This window comes from Oryctolagus cuniculus, chromosome 3 (assembly GCF_964237555.1).
Source record: "Oryctolagus cuniculus chromosome 3, mOryCun1.1, whole genome shotgun sequence".
NCBI lineage: Eukaryota > Metazoa > Chordata > Mammalia > Lagomorpha > Leporidae > Oryctolagus > Oryctolagus cuniculus.
Window position 1 is genome coordinate 139,808,306 of NC_091434.1, and position 16,721 is coordinate 139,825,026.

At 42.0% G+C, this 16,721-nt stretch overlaps 1 long non-coding RNA gene and 1 pseudogene across 2 annotated transcripts in view; both read right to left on the reverse strand.

Annotated features, from left to right (window-relative positions):
* Positions 1 to 16,721, reverse strand: part of LHFPL3 (LHFPL tetraspan subfamily member 3) — a 568,228-nt gene that overhangs the window by 275,244 nt on the left and 276,263 nt on the right. The window lies entirely within an intron of this gene.
* LOC100353342 (chromobox protein homolog 1 pseudogene) lies at positions 7,156 to 8,158 on the reverse strand (annotated as a pseudogene).

Here is a 16,721-nt window from a genome sequence, read left to right on the forward strand (position 1 = left end):
ATCTCTCCTGGAACCTTAAGCTCAACGTGGTAATAAAGTTAAGATTTTGTCACCTCTGTTGATCAGTGGAGGGGTCATCTCTTTTGCTCTTCTTCCTGTTCACAATTACATGATAATATCAGAGAACTGGAGTTGGGGGTGCTCACACTGTGGACTTCTTTCCTAGTTACAGGTACAACTATCAGTTGTTACAGGTACAGCTGAAAAGCCAGTTGTGACCCTGTTGTGAGACTGACAGCAATTTGCTAGTGTGTCTTTACCTCCATGGATGGCCACAGAGCAAGTGATCTGCCCACTCCCTGGGGGCAGAGGTGTCGGTCCCTGCCCCTCTGTTGGAAGCTCTGGGGCTCCTCCTGCCCAGCACACTCTTGTGTGACCTTGGGCATGTAGTCCAGTGCCAGCTGCTGCTTTCGCGCGAGCCCAGTGGAGTGGGCAGTAATTGAGCTCGCAAATGTGCTAACTCTGAGAGATCACCTATTAGCACTGTGTTCTGAGGAAAAGGCCAGGCTGAAAACGGCATGGGCGGGCAGGCTTGTTTCTGGAGAGGCAAGTTCTTTCAGTGAAATTTCTCTCACTGAATGTTAGGGTTTCCCACTAACCCATAAGTGAGAACAAATTCAGTTCAAATAGACATCAAGAACCACAGAATCAGCTTGCAGGACCATATCTCATTCATTGAGGGTTGGTGGCAGAGACCTCAAGGTTTATGGGTGGAAAATCTAGGGACAGATCCACAGGTTGGAGGATGGTTCAAGTACTTGTGCCCCTGCCACCCATGTGGGAGCCCTGGATGGAGTTCCTGGCTTCTGGTTTCAGCCTGGCTGCAGTAATTCAGGGAATGAACCAGTGGATGGAATCCCTCTCTGGCTCTGTCTGCCTCTCACCTTTCCAAATGAGTGAGTGAATAAGTGAATAAATAATAAGGAAAATATATCCTTCATGCTGAGTTAGAGAACTCTGTGCCATTGCTTCCCTAGAAATGGAAGCTCCTAGGGGGAAGTGCTACACTAAAGATAGTGGAGTATTTCTATTAGGCTGGAGGTGCTGTGTATGCTGGAGGACTGAGTTGGAGGCTAGGCAAGGGCATGAAACAGGTTAAAACTGATAAGGAGTACCAGCAAAAATGAAATGGATGTTGATTTATGAAAGTACTCAAAGAATCAGACTTGAAGAGAGAAGGCATAGATTGTCAGGCAGTGATAAATGGTGAAAATTGAAGCAAAAGTTGTACAGTTTGACAGTGAAGCAAGAGCAAAGGTGGAAACAAAACTATGTTAACAGTATACAGACCAAAGGGCTTATTCATCATTTTTCCCTGTAAAACTCCTACTTGTTCATTTATGTGTTTGAGGCAGACAATGAAAGAGATAGGGATCTCCTGTGTGTTGGCTGCCTCCCCACATGCCTATAATGGCCAGGCTGGAGCCAGGAGTCAGGAACCCATACAGGTGTCCCATATGGGTGACAGGGACCAAGCCACTTGAGCCAGCACCACTGCATCCTTAGCAGAAAGCTCGAATCAGGCGCAGAGCTAGGGCTTGAGCCAGGCATGCTGATATGAGATTCCCAAGCACCATCTTAACTGCTGGGTCAAATGGTGACTCCCTCGGAGACTCTTAATAAGCACTTTTCTAAATATATAGTAGTGTGATGTGTATTTCTAATGATAAGCCTAAAGCGCAGTGAGACTGGCAAGTGTCCTCCAAATTGTCCAAGATTAAATTATACTTAACAAGATTAGCCTGGTTCTCTGCTGTCCTAAGACTGGGTCACAGGCTTGCCGGAGAGCTCTGTACCTGCTGTGCAGTTACCCATGTTGTATGACCCTTGCCACCGTGTATGATGCTGTACAGCTCCCCAGGTAGACCGTGAACTCCTGAGGGTCGGGCATGACACTGCTATTCTCAGTGTTCATCTAGAACACTGCCTGAGTCAGTTAACACTTTCCACTAAAGAAGAGTAAGTTAACGAGCATTAAGTAGTGAATATATTTGACTTATTAGAAAATTGATACCTCACTACACTGGTTTAATAATAGTCTACTAAGTAGAATATGGTATTGTCCTATTAATCAGAATATCTCTGATTCTTATCATTCTGAAAAATAAATTCCTAAAAAATTTTTTAAATGTGTTTGAAAGGCAGAGGGAGAGAAAGAGAAATATCTTGAATCCCCTGTTTACTCCCCAAATGCCTCCCACAGCCAGGTCTGGACCAGGCTGAAGCCGGGAGCCAGGAACTCAGTCCAGACCTCTTGTATGGGTGGCAGGGCTCCAAACACTTGATTCATCACCTGCTGGAATCAGGAGCGGATCTGGGACTCTAACTCAGTCACTCTGATATGGGATATGGGTGTTTCAAGTGAAACATTAACCAAGTAAAATCTTTAATTGAATTACACAAAAGAAATGTGATGAGCATACTGGCAAAGAAAATGCTGAAGTAAGCAAATTAAGTAAGCTGATACGTGTCATTAGTGTATCACTGGCATAAATTTCAAAACAGTCAGTTAAAGGAATCTGTGAAAAATAATGGAGGTACAGAGAAGGGACAAAGAAGCAATTGTGAGGGGGAGGGGCCTTTGGCACAATGGTTAAGGCACCACTTGGGATGCCCACATCTCATATCAGAGTGCCTGGATTCAAGTCCCAGCTCCACTCTCAATTCCAGCTTTCTGCTAATGTGCACTCTGGGAGGTAGCAGTGATGGCTCAAGTACTTGGGACCCAGATACTCACCTGGGAGACCTGGATTGAGTTCCTAGCCTCTGGCTTTGGCATGACCCAGCCCTGACTGTTGTTGGCATTTGGGGTGTGAACTAGGGGATGGGAGATTTCTCTTCCATTCTTTATAACTTTTAAGTTAAATGCATTGAAATATTTTTAAAATAATATACAAAAAGCACTGGTTAGGATGTAGGGAGGGAAAAGGTACTCTGATACACTGTTGGTGGAATTGTAAACTAGTGCAACCATTATGGAAGACACAGTATGGAGATTCCTCAGAAATCTGAAAATAGATCTACCACATGACCCAGCCATTCCAATCCTGGAAATTTACCCAAACAAAATGAAATCGGCACATGAAAGAGTTATCTGTATCCCCATGTTCACTGGAGCTCAGTTCATAATAGCTAAGATATGGAATCAACCCAAATGTCCATCATTGGGTGATTGGATAAAGAAAACCTGGTAAAAAATGCAAAATAGAGTACTACTCAGCCATAAAAATGAATGAAATTCTGTCTTTTGCAATAAGTGGACGCAACTGGAAACCATTGTGCTTAGTGAAATTAGGCAGTCCCCAAAAGGAAAATATCATGTTTTCTCTGATATATGGCAGTTAATATAGAATATAAAAAATGTATAGGAATGAAACACATCTTGTGATATGATTGCTGTTTTCAGCCCTTGTTTATACTCCTGTGGAATTGTGGTCTTCCTACTTTTTATTATTGAATATTATGGTTAATGAATTAATCCTGTGATTATAGAGAGTATTGAAATTATGTCTTTGTGAAAATTAAAAAGTGGAAGGAGGGGGTTGGGAGGAAGAAGAGGAGGGAAATATGCTTATCTTACAAATTTACCTATGAAATACATGAAATCCGTTCTCTCTATATTAATAAAGTTTTAAAAAGTTTCAAAACTGCCAAGGAATATAGATACATTGATACTAATGGGATGGGTGACAGGACAGTGTTTACACTCTGGCCTAAAAATAGTATCAGAAGGAACTTCATTAGTGACAAAAGAGACTCTAAGTTGTGGTATAGAACTTCAGTAGGTAACTATGAGAAATTATGAATTATTCCTATGAAAGTTATTCACATAAAAAAGTCAACTTGCATAGTCTGTCTTTCCGGCTGCACCCTGTCCACAGTAAGGTGGGGTGCTGTGTCCTTCCTCATGGAGCCCAAAAGCCAGGCAGTAAGCCTGAGCAGTGCTCCTGGTGCTGCCACAACTAATGGTTGCATTTGATTCCTTAGCAGATACTTCCCAGGTGGGGGAAAAATTGAAGTTCCCATGTGCCCAGCATCCCAGACATCTTCTCTGCTAGTACGGATGGTATTGCACATCATTTTGAACTTGACTAAAATATACAGCTGAGTGTTTGAATCCTGGTCCCAGCTGTGCCATTAAGGGGTTGTGGAGCTTGGCCAATTATGTGACCTTTCTGGATTGCATAGCTTCCTCATTTGGACTAGATCATCTAAATCTGTTGAATTTAATTTACTCTTGCTTCTTTTATAGGTGTATCTATAATGCCTTCTTTTATATAAGATATATATAAAATGCCCTCATGTATTGGTATTCTCTCCCTGAAAATAAGAATCATTTTAAAAAGAAGCCGTATGTTCCTTTGGGTTATTTTACTATAAGACACATCCCAAGTCAGTTTGAATCAAGACATGTGAAGAAATACAAAGCCAACATGATTGAACAGCATAGAATGAACTGGAAGAGAAGGCAGAGCCTTAAAAATGCAATTGGAGATAGCAAAGCATGGTGTTTGAGAATGTACACCAGAACCAGACCCCTTCTAGTTCTTCCCAGACATGAACCCTTGGATAAGACCTCTTTGTGTCTCAATCTCCCCATCTATATGAACAGTGCTTTCCCAAAAGGGCCATGTTGAGATTCTGTGAATGCTGGAAAGAACACAGTAATAAACATCGTGTAAGGTTGCTGCTGTTCATCAAACATCTGCTCTTTAAAGCATGGATGAAATGATTCGTTACATTATAGAATTTCTTTATTCATTTTCTCCTACACTTACAAACATAATTGTACCAAAGTATAGTTGTGGGTATTGTATGTTGCAGCCACGAGCCAGGATGAAAATGTCTTTTCTCTTCTGTGTTCTATTGAGACACAACACCTGGAGCTGGGGCAGTTACTGTTTGATCTCAGAGACAAAGCAGACACTTGGAAGAGTTGTGGAATAGGGACTTGGGGGCATTGGTAAACTTGACGTTGTGGTTTTAACTAGTCTGGAGCTGTCTCATTAATGAGTTCCTGTTCACTGAGATGATTCAGTTTCTTGTTTAAGCTTAAGGCTCAAGGTATTTTGAGTTTGTTTTCTATTACTTGGCTGTCACAGGCCCTGTAATTGATTCAGTGTGTAGAGAATGCAAATTTCCTCTAAACAGATGCTGGCCTGGATTTTTGTCCTCAACAAACTATGGAATCATTATCATGACTATGTCAATGAAAACCCTAAACATTTATTCTGAGTTAGTTATTATTGAAGCCACATAGTCGTGAAGTTTGGAGCTTCGTGAAGTTTTGGGCTTCATGAAGTTAGAATATTTGTATGAAAGGGAAACCAACTGTCACAATGACCCAGAGATCTGGAAATACTTGACTTAGGAAACATCTGGAGAAACACAGAAGGTTGTTGAACTTGTCCAGTGCCATTTTTGACAACTCTAATATGGTTTCAGTAGGGCCATGGAAGGGGCAGGGCAGTCAGACACTCACAGAGGACATGATGATTAGGCAACTTCTGAAAGTTGGAGTTACTTAGGCAACTGCTGGCTGGGGAAGAGTGAAAGATGGAGGGGCTGTTGTTGGGAGAGAGTGAGTTTGCAAAGCAAGAAGGGATAAATAAGGCAATTCTTAGACCATCTTTTACAACCCATTTGCCACTTGTAGCTTGCCTAGTGGTTCTGAGGAGGTAATTTCCAAAGAATCATTTTCTTTTGTCTTTTTTTTTTTTTTGACAGGCAGAGTTAGACAGTGAGAGACAGAAAGGTCTTCCTTGCCACTACGGCCGGAATGCTATGCCGATCCGAAGCCAGGAGCTTCTTCCTGGTCTCCTATGCAGGTGCAGGGCCCAAGCACTTGGGCCATCCTCCACTGCCTTCCCGGGCCACAGTTGAGAGCTGGACTGGAAGAGGAGCAACAGGGACTAGAACCCAGGGTGCTGGTGCCACAGGCAGAGGATTAGCCTAGTGAGCTGTGGCACCGGCCAAAGAATCATCGTTTTCTAAGCCCTGGGTCTCTTGTTAGCAGCAGCTACAAGGCATTGAGAGTCACCTGCAATTACACAGGAAAGGAACTGGACTCAAAGAAATTAAGTTCTTGTCCTTCTTAGAATTCTTAAATATTTCAAGTTGCTTTGAAATCAGACACGATATCTATAGGGTTTTCATCTGGGCATCAAGTTTTAAGCATTCTGAGGCTCTGGCATCATTTAGAGCTGATTGTTTTTATTTTATATAAATCTATAGTTTCATTACGACAAAAACTGACAGTGTGGTATGAAGTTTACACTTGAACAAAGTTTTCACAGAAACCTAATACATGCCTACAGAGATTTTACAATGCAGCTCTAGATGCAGGTCTAGACCATGTCAAGAACTGATGGATCTTAGGAATCAAGATGGAACATCTTGGGTATCAGTTAATTCTTGGGATAAAAAAACCTGGTGTTTTAAAGTAAACCACTGCCTTAGTATGAATGCTTGGTCTTCTCCTGAGACCAGGGTTTCTGAAATCATTCAACCCTTGAATAGCTTCAATGAAACTTGTGCTGTCAGTGACTGAACCCTGCCACCCATGGTTTCAGAGTTCAAAATTCAAAACAAACCAGAGGCTTCAAGAATTCGCTACCTTAAGAGCACGAGTCCTTGTCTTTCCCTACTCTGCCATCTCCTGTACTACTCTCTCCCCCTCTTCAATACCTCAATCAGTGGTTTGGATGAATAAGCTGATACAACTTCATAACTGGAAAAGAGTCTCCTTGTCTAATTTCAAGAATTAGCACCTTTAAGACAGACAGATCTGCCTGTGTATACTCTCCCTCCCCAGCCAGTCACCATCTCCCAATGGCAGCTTTGGTGACTTATGAACAGGCTTAGTCCTTGGTGGGGAACAATGTTAGGCTCAGGCAGGAGACACCTTGGCTTACAGGTTTCGGGCATTCACAGCTTTTAAACAGTCTCTCACAGTCCCTATTTATGGTGTCAGTGACCTTTTTTTGAAAAGGTAAAATATCCTGGACAAAGAACCAAATCATCAGTTAGTTGTTCTCTCTACTATTTTACCATTTCCCCAATCAGGCCCCAAATTGTAATCAAAATGATCCAACCCATTTCCCGTTCTTCCTATCCCATCCCTCCCACCCCACTAGTAATAGCCAAAAACCACACACTATTTGTAAAAACGCAGAGTTAACACTACTGGGAAGAAGGCTGTGGGATATGGAGATGCTCTTTGAAGACCTACAGTATCTTTTTGTTTTCCCACACACCCAATTCTGCAAGTTTTGTCCTTGATAGACACTTCTCTCAGTAAAGCACAGAACAAGAAGCACAGAATGGGTGGCCTTGAAACACTTATTCCCCTTCTCCTCCACTGGGGTGGGTGTGTGAACTATGCAGCTTGGAACAGCTTAAAGCACTTAGGTTGTTGCAGAGCACGGAAACTGTACTGGCTCTTCAAAGGACGTCATCTCAAGCCACCTCTATGGTGTCGAGACAAGGAGAACTTCTTCCCTCCCCACCTGAAACCCAGTCGGATGTGACAGGTACAGGTGCTCAGGAAAGTAAATTCTGGTTTTTGTTTTTTTTTTTTCTCGTTCTCTGAGTGGTAGGAGTGCCACCTCTGCCTTTGCTCCTAAAAGGAAGTGACAACCTGTGGGCTCTTGACATTGGCTTCCTCGGCAGGGACCAGGTCAGCCTCATCAGTTTTCCCACTTCATCAGGAACGTGAGTCTGTAGCTCTGATAATCCTTTCCCGCTGCAAACCCCGGGGAGAGCCTTGTGGCTTTTCTGATCCATCTTTCTCCATCTCTGGTTTGTTCTCTTCTCCCTTATCTTCAGAATCAGCTCTGTGCTGGCCTCCCTCTGACTTCCGGGTCTCGTGCCGTTTCCTGTGACTGCAGAAGCTCAGCAATGAGGTCAGGACAATCCAGATTCTCTCCTGGTCCCCACTACTGTCTTCGTCTGGGAAACCTTTCCACTTCAGGAGGTGCTCCACTCTGCCCTGTACAACGCGACGCTCAAGAACTTTTTCCACCACATATTCCACTTCCTCCTCTTCTAACATCTCCTCCACTTTCTTCTTGTTTTTTCTCCTTTGTACCTTTTTCTCCTTTGTACCTTTTCTGGTGCAAAGGGTGACGGTGCTCAAAGCAGTGGCCAAGAGATAGAGAAGAACCAGGGTTCACGCTACCTGCGCATCACGTTGGGCCAGCCCCAGGGGGAGTGGTGCCCAGAAAGCAACAAGCCGGGCGGCCCAGTGGAGCCCCTCACTGAAGTGGCATACTGCAGGCCCCAGCCCTCCCCTGAGCAGAACAAAAGAGCCTCACACTCTGCTGCCCATCATCTGCTGAGCTGATTGCTTTTAAATAACCAGGACACTATCTTTGAAGAGCAGGGCAATGTTTTGGCACTGGATATGTTTGCTGATCATTTTCACTTCCAGATAAAAAGTATGGGCGTCCTTTTTTTTTTTTTTTTTTTTTTTTTTTTTTTTTTTTTTAACTGGCAGAGTGGACAGTGAGAGAGAAAGGTCTTCCTGTGCCGTTGGTTCACCCTCCAATGGCCGCCGCGGCCGGCACACTGCAGCCGGCGCACTGCACTGATCCGAAGGCAGGAGCCAGGTGCTTCTCCTGGTCTCCCATGGGGTGCAGGGCCCAAGCACTTGGGCCATTCTCCACTGCCTTCCCGGGCCACAGCAGAGAGCTGGCCTGGAAGAGGGGCAACTGGGACAGAATTCAGCATCCCAACCAGGGCTAGAACCTAGGGTGCCGGTGCCTCTAGGTGGAGGATTAGCCTAGTGAGCCGCAGCACCGGCCCATGAACGTCCTTTTGTAGGGAATCAAGACATAGCAAAAACGTAAAAGTTAACCTATAACTTATCCACCCCTAATCGCATTCAGGAGAGATTCTCATTACAAATACTGTGATTGTTTCAATTCCTTGCATATTTGTTTTCGAATGAATACTCCAATCCTACCTCTCAGTGATAAACACCAGACTGAGTACAGCATGGGAAAACTCTGATATGAAATTCTGGAGGGGCTGGCATGGCAAAAAGGGTTAAATGCTGCCTGCTGTGCCAACATGCCATGTGGGTGCCATTTCACGTCCCGCTTGCTCCATTTCTGATCCAGCTCCATGCTAATGTGCCTAGGAAAGCAGCAGAGGATGGCCCAAGTGCTTGGGTCTCTGCCACTCACATGGGAGACATGGAAGAAGCTCCTGGCTCCTGATTTCACCTCGACCCAGCCCTGGCTGTGGGGAATGAACCAGTAGATGGAAGATTCTCTCTCTCTCTCCACTCTCTATCTCTGTCCTCCCCGCGACCCCCAGCTCTGCCTTTTAAATCCATACATACATGTATAAAATCTTTAAAACAGTTCTGGAACAGGGGAGCTATGAATACTGCCACAGGTTAATTCAGAACATTTAGATTCTCAAAGGCAGCCTCTGTAGGAAGAAGAGAATCAGTTGGCAGTGCAGGCAGGAAAATGTCAATCTCCATAATCAAAGCAGTGCCATTGTCCTTCACAGACCACACTCCCATATAATTGTGTATTGGCCCACAGTTACACAATCTGTTGAGGGGTGTGAAGTTTTCCATCTTAGCACAGGGCATTCCTTGCGAGCTCTTCTTATGCTTTTAAATCCATAGTCAAAATTTGGAAGACAAATTTGCACTAAAAATTCATGAAACTTACCTTTATTCACAATTTGGGTGTTCCTAAGTGCATGCACTTCTTTTTGAGGTGTTCATTGTTTTGCTACTGTCTGTCCATCAACCCATCCATACACACACCCACCCCCCACCTCCCTTCACTGGGACACCAGAAAAATACTTGACTCATTTTGTTTAGTCCTCACAACCTTAGAAGTGGCAATAAGCTGCACTCAAATGCGGAAACTGAGGCTCAGCAGGATTAAATAACATGTTTAGCGTCCTAGAGCTAGTAGTGGAGGAGTTGGGATTAAAAACTACATTTGACTACAAAGTCTATATTATTAATCTCTAGTCATGAATTTACAAACACAAATAATCAAGTCTCTTAATGTTGCACATGTCATATAACTCTGAAAGAAGAAAAATTGGGCTCTTGCCTAATAGCTGGGGAGTAGTTATGAAAATAATTCAACTCACTTTTCAAAGAATGACAATATTTATGGAGCACTTAGTGTAGGGAAACTGCTGTGTCAGAAGCCATAGGAGTTGCATAGAAGTGGATGACATTCACCCAGATCCTACATGAAAGCCCAAAGTATATAAGGAAGCTTGGGTTGGCATCACCTATCATGTGAACACAATATCTCTGTATTATCTTCCTCAAATGAATTAAATTGAATTTAACTCATAAAGCCATAACTATTCTTTTTTTTTTTAACTTTTATTTAATGAATATAGATTTCCAAAGTACAGCTTATGGACTACATTGGCTCCCCCCCCCGCCCCCCCCAGCCATAACTATTCTTATTCTATTCTTACCACACACAGAAGCCCACCTAAATTTCTTTTTGGTTGGTATTTTCTCTCTTAATCAACTGTCCTTCTTTTGATGCTATGCTTTTCTTTTTGTCCCCTATAATTAATTACAACCTTGTGAATGAGACGATTGAGCAAAGATAACTTATTTATCTTTTGCCATTTCCCTCTTCTTCATTTGCTGCATCAACTACCCTTACTGTCTCCTTTTCTGGGTTGAGCTAGACACTAGGGGCACCCCTTGTTTGCCCTTGGATTCTGACACTTTCAACTGCTCTAAGAGACACAAACTTCCCCTAATTAGCTAAGAGAAAACTGTGCAGTCCATGCAGTAGGCCATGGTGTATTTCCTGCCCAACCCTTCCTCCCCCTACCTGTATTCTTTGATATTATCTCCTTCCAGCAATGCTACATGGTAGGTTGGAATTCCAGCTTTGTAACTGATTAATACTCTGACTGTGGATGTAGCCACCAGAAATCTGTTTTATCATTTGTAAACTAGAGATAATGATAGTATATGCCTCATATGGTTGCTCTGATAATTAAGTAAAGTTAGTGTTATCACTATGCCTGCCTAACTCATTATGCTCATTTTATAAGTTTTACCTGTTATCAACACCACCACTCAGCACTGATCACTGCCATTCAAGGGATTTCCTCAACTCCCACATTAGCCTAGGCTGCCTCTTCTGGTCCAGGCATGTCACAACTGCTTGGTTTTCTCTCTTCCTGTCTCCTCTTATTTTAAAAATGCCATCTCATGGCTTTATAGGACTCAGTCGGCACATGACACTGTGCAAGTGCCAAGAATATGGACAAGAAAGTTGTTCTTACAACTAGAAACTGCGTGTTCAAACTGAATGTACATTTTGAGAGACCTGCTCTGCTTTTTGTCATCAACCCTCTAAATACTGATTTTATGTGGTAACTTGACTGGGCTATAGGATGCCCAATTATTTAAACACTGTTTCTGGGGGCTCCTGTGAGAGTGTTTTTGGATGTGATTAGCAATATAAATCAGTAGACTGAGTGAATCAGCTTGTTCTCCCTGGTGTAGGTGGGTCTCCTCTAACCCACTGAAGGAAAGAAAGAATTCTCACTCTGCCTGTCTTTGAGCTGAGACACCCAGCTTTGGGCTTGGACTAGAACTTACACCCTTGGCTCCCATGGTTCTCAAGTCTTTGGACTCAGTCTGGAACTATACCATTGTCTCTCTTGGGTTTCCATATTACCAACTGCAGGTCCTGGATTTCTCAGGCTGTGACTTAAACCAATTGTTTACAATGAATCACTCATTCTGTTTCTTTCTTTGTTCCATTTTTGTGGAGAACCCATATTAATATAAATCTCATAGCATTGAGTTTTGATTAGAATTTTAGTTAACGGGGAGTAAGTTGATGAGAGTATGTAGGAGTACGTAGGATCCCTCTCGCTTTTTTTTTTTTTTTTTTTTTTGACAGGTAGACAGACAGAAAGGTCTTCCTTCTGTTGGTTCACTCCCCAAATGGCCGCTACGGCCGGAATGCTATGCCGATCCGAAGCCAGGAGCTTCTTCCTGGTCTCCTATGCAGGTGCAGGGCCCAAGCACTTGGGCCATCCTCCACTGCCTTCCTGGGCCACAGCAGAGAGCTGGACTGGAAGATGAGCAACCGGGACAGAATCCAGTGCCCCAACCGGGACTAGAACCCGGGGTGCCAGCGCCGCAGGTGGAGGATTAGCAAAGTGAGCTATAGCTCGGGCCAAGTAAGTAGGATCTCTAAGGTGCTTTAGATCATACCAACTAACATAGAGGGTTTGCTTTGAGTAAACTAAACAAACCTAAATGATGAAATCAAAGATGCTCAAATATTTAGTGAATCTCTTAGAAGATCCATGATACAGGAAGGAATTATTTACAACCCAAAATGCAACATTTAATCCCAAGTTTTTTCTTTTCTTTTTAAATATTTATGTATTTATTTGAAAAGTAGAGTTATAGAGAGAGAGAAAGAGAGAGAACCCTACCATCCACTGGTTTACTCCCCAAATGGTCCCAATAGATAGGGCTGGGCCAGGACAAAACCAGAGGCCAGGAGCTTCTTAGCAGTCTCCTGTGTGGGTACAGGGGCCCAGGGACTTGGGCCATCTTCATCGGCTTTCCCAGGTGCATCAACAGGGAACTGGATTGTAAGTGGAGCAGCCAGGACTCAAAATGGTGCCCATATGGAATATTGGCACAGCAGGGCATGGCTTAACTTGCTGCACCACAGGGCTGACCCCTAATCCCAAGTTTTAATTTATTGTATGTGATCTCCAGTCACAGAAAAATAGTTCTACAATCAACTGGAATCAGTACTAGAATGGGGGCCACCTAATACAAATAATGAACATAATTTTAGTTTTTTCAATAATTCTGTAAATAAAGCAATGTGTTTACTCTTATTGATAGGAAAAAGATGTCTGGTATTTTTAGTACTTTGGATAGCTCTAACATAATAAATTTTTTTTAAAAAAGTAGTAATAAAAATAATAAAATTTTCAAAAAAATGATTGTTTCCCTTTATAAGCCCCTAAGGTCTTCAATGGAAATATCTTGAGGATGCAAGATGGTGTCTTCCTAGAGTAGTTGCCTTATTTTATACCCTCAGAATTGCTTTATTTAATTACTTTACTCGTAAACCAAAATATTTTTAAACTAATTAGACACTGTTTTGTTTTAACTGGTTTTCCAGATGTCTTCCTCGCTTACCAGCCAAATTTAGGAAGTGATGGCAAACAACCCTGGCAGGAGCTGCACATTTAGCTGTTTTATGGGCACTGTGCATTACCAATATTCTCATTGTCAATGCACTTCTCTGTTCTTCTGGGTTTTCATATTCTTTGTGCTGTTTCCATTACTGGCATTTTTTCGTGCCTTTTTCTGCTCAGTTAAACCAAGACTTCTTATCGTGTCCAATCTGTGAAACCAAAGCGAATACTCCTTTTGAACATTATTGACTTCAAAATAAGACATACAATCCTACGTATCTCAAGACAAAAGAATTTTCTACGTCTAGGAGATGAGTAGTTGCTTAAATTTACATTACAGATGGACAAATAGAGGTATTGCAGTTGAAATTCCAACTAAGATGGCAAATAATAAAATGAATTATAACTAAAATTTATTAAGTGCATATTATATCACAGACATTGTAGTAAGTGCTTTGTTACCTCATGTAATCCTTTTAACCACTCCATTGGTTGTACATTCTTATGATCTCCCATATGCAGATGTTAAGAGGATACTGTAATCAATACACAATTCTTCTTAAGTGCTGAAACTTAAAAGTGATCCCTGTTAAATGTAAGAGTGGGAATAAGAGAGGGAAGAGATGCGCAATTCGGGACATGCTCAAGCTGGCTTACCTCAAACGGTAGAGTTAGAAACATACCAGGGGATTCCAATTCAATCCCATCAAGGTGGCATGTACCAATGCCATCTCACTAGTCCCAGTGATCAATTTCTGTTCACAATTGATCATAATGATAGGACTAAGAACCAAAGGGATCACATAAACAAGAATAGTGTCTGCAAATACTAGCTGATAGAATAAAAAAGGGAGAGAATGATCCAACATGGGAAGTGAGATACATAGCAGACCCATAGAATGGCAGATGTCCTAAACAGCACTCTGGCCTCAGAATCAGCCCTTAAGGCATGTGGATCCGGCTGAAAAGCCCATGAAAGTATTTCAGGCATGGAAAGCCAAGACACTCTGGGGAAAAAAAAAAACCAACTTAAATGAAAGATCTCTGTGAGTGATATCCCAGTGGAAAGAATGGGTCATCAAAGAAGGAGGTACCTTTCTCTGAAGGGAGGAGAGAACTTCCACTTTGACCATGGCCTTGTCTAAATATGATCAGAGTCAGTGAACTCAGGGGGCTTCCATAGCCTTGGCAGCTCATGACAAGAGCCTAGGGTGATTACTGATGCCATAAACAAGAGTGTCAATTGGTTAAGTCAACAGCAGGAGTCACTGTGCACTTACTCCTCATGTAGGATCTTTGTCCTTAGTGTGCTGTACATTGAGATTGAATGCTATAACTAGTACTCAAACAGTATTTTTCACTTTATGTTTGTGTGGGAGCAAACTGTTGAAATCTTTAATGTATGCTAAACTGATCTTCTGTATATAAAGAGAATCGAAAATGAATCTTGATGTGAATGGAAGGGGAGAGGGAGAGGGAAAGGGGAGGGTTGCAGGTGGGAGGGACGTTATGGGGGGGAAGCCATTGTAGTCCATAAGCTGTACTTTGGAAATTTATATTCATTAAACAAAAGTTTAAAAAAAAAAAGAGGTTATCTAATTTGGCCACCTAGGTAGATGAAGTGGAATACAGTTCTTACACTCTGTACTGGATTGATTGAGTCACCAGTATCATTTAGTCGCTTTAAGGAAGCAAGGGTATACTCTCGTCTTTGTCTCAATGAACTCTGAATTTGCAATCTTGCCAGACTTGGCCATGGTGATGGTTTATAGGGAGAAAAACACAGAGGGAGTTCTGCAAAGTCTGTGGCAGCTATTGCAATGACTCTGATCTGAACACATGGTTCTGCATGTAGTCAAGGTTTCAGGGTTGCTTGATGCGTTTCCAGGCAGACAACTCTTCTGAGACCACCAGAACAGAACTGCACACTTCTTCAGGGCTTCAAAGCCCCTTGCCATACAGGATCTCGCTTGACCTTCTTCACAACCCTTTGAGGCAGGCAGGAGTGGTATTATCATTATCTCTACTTTTTATATTTTTACAGAAACCCAAGGTTCAGAGAGATAAGTGCCAAGCTCACAAAAGATTTTTCAAATAGAGAGTGAGCCCCAGACTCCTGTGAGATTGTTCAAAACAACAAAGCTAGTTGTTTGTACACATGGTCAAATGACAAATTTGCAAGGAAGTAACAAAAGCAATACAACCTTCTGACTTCTATTTGGTTTTCTACTTCCCAGTCTCCCTCACTACTCAGAGGCAATGAGCTGAGAACAGTGAAGTGACCCAGTGGGTAAAGATAAAGGGGTATGGTTGACATGACAAATCTTTGCCTGTTCACAGCTTCTGCCATTTAAATCTAACTAGTGCTTCTATATGTAAATCCTTAAAGATTTCTGTTATTTATTTGAAAGGCAGAGTGACAGAGACATTATATGTAATTTTTTTGTAAGTAAAATAATTTAAGTGGGAGAGAGAAAGCAGGAGTGTGTGTGTGGGGAGGGGAGGCAGGGATTGATTCCATATGCTGGCTCTCTTCTCAGATGCCTAAAATGTCTGGATTGAACAGGGAACTGGGAACTCAATCTAGGTCTCCCATATGGGTGGCAATTACTTAAGCCATCGCCACTGCCTATCAGGGTGCACATTGGTAAGAAGCTGGAATTGGGTGCTGGAGCTGGGAATTAAACCCAGGTACTCTGATATGGGGTGCAGGTATATTAACCGGTGTCTTAACCACTAGGCCAAATGCCTGCCCCTGCCTTTGTATTTAAAAATAAGTGCCTGTCAAAACCTGTGGCAGCTTTTCAATATTTCTTAAGCTGCTTTTTTTTTTTCAGAAACTGTTATTTTGATTTTAACCAACTTCAAAAAGGACTTGAATTTTTTGCCCCTTTAATAGGAGTCTGAGTCTGGTGTTTTGTTTCTGTTTTTGGCAGTTCCATCCACAGTGAGAAATTTTGCTTTGTGCAACAGGAGTGTTTTGAAAGTTACCTATGAATTACCAAAAATGCAAATAACGGCTTGTAGAGAGAAGAATGTTTTTTATAAAAAACATTATGCACTGATTGACTGTGAATTGATATTTTACAGCCTTATCAAATCAGTGCATACCCTAGAATTTTCATATGTGTTTGTGTATATGTGTGTAGGTGTGATTTATAGCTATATACTAATACTTTCACTCATTATACTCTGTGACCAGAATTCTTACATTATAAATTTGTACTATTGTAGCACTGAGGAGTAAGTATGATTTTGAAAGACGTAATGAAAAGTAGCTGAAATAAGCATTAAAAATTAACTTATATGCTTATCACTGTCACTGGAAATCAGAGGAATTGTTTTCTTCATCTGTTTTAATAAGAGAAAACTTTATTTCTTTCTATTCCATTAGTAATAAGGGAGTTCTTTGGAAAGTGAGAGCTTGTTCCTTATGAAGCAGAGTGAAATCAATTGTTTTGATTGATGGCTGTCAGTTAAAGGTTTAAGAACCTTATTTGGTAGTGTAGAATTTTCCTGTCAATTAAGA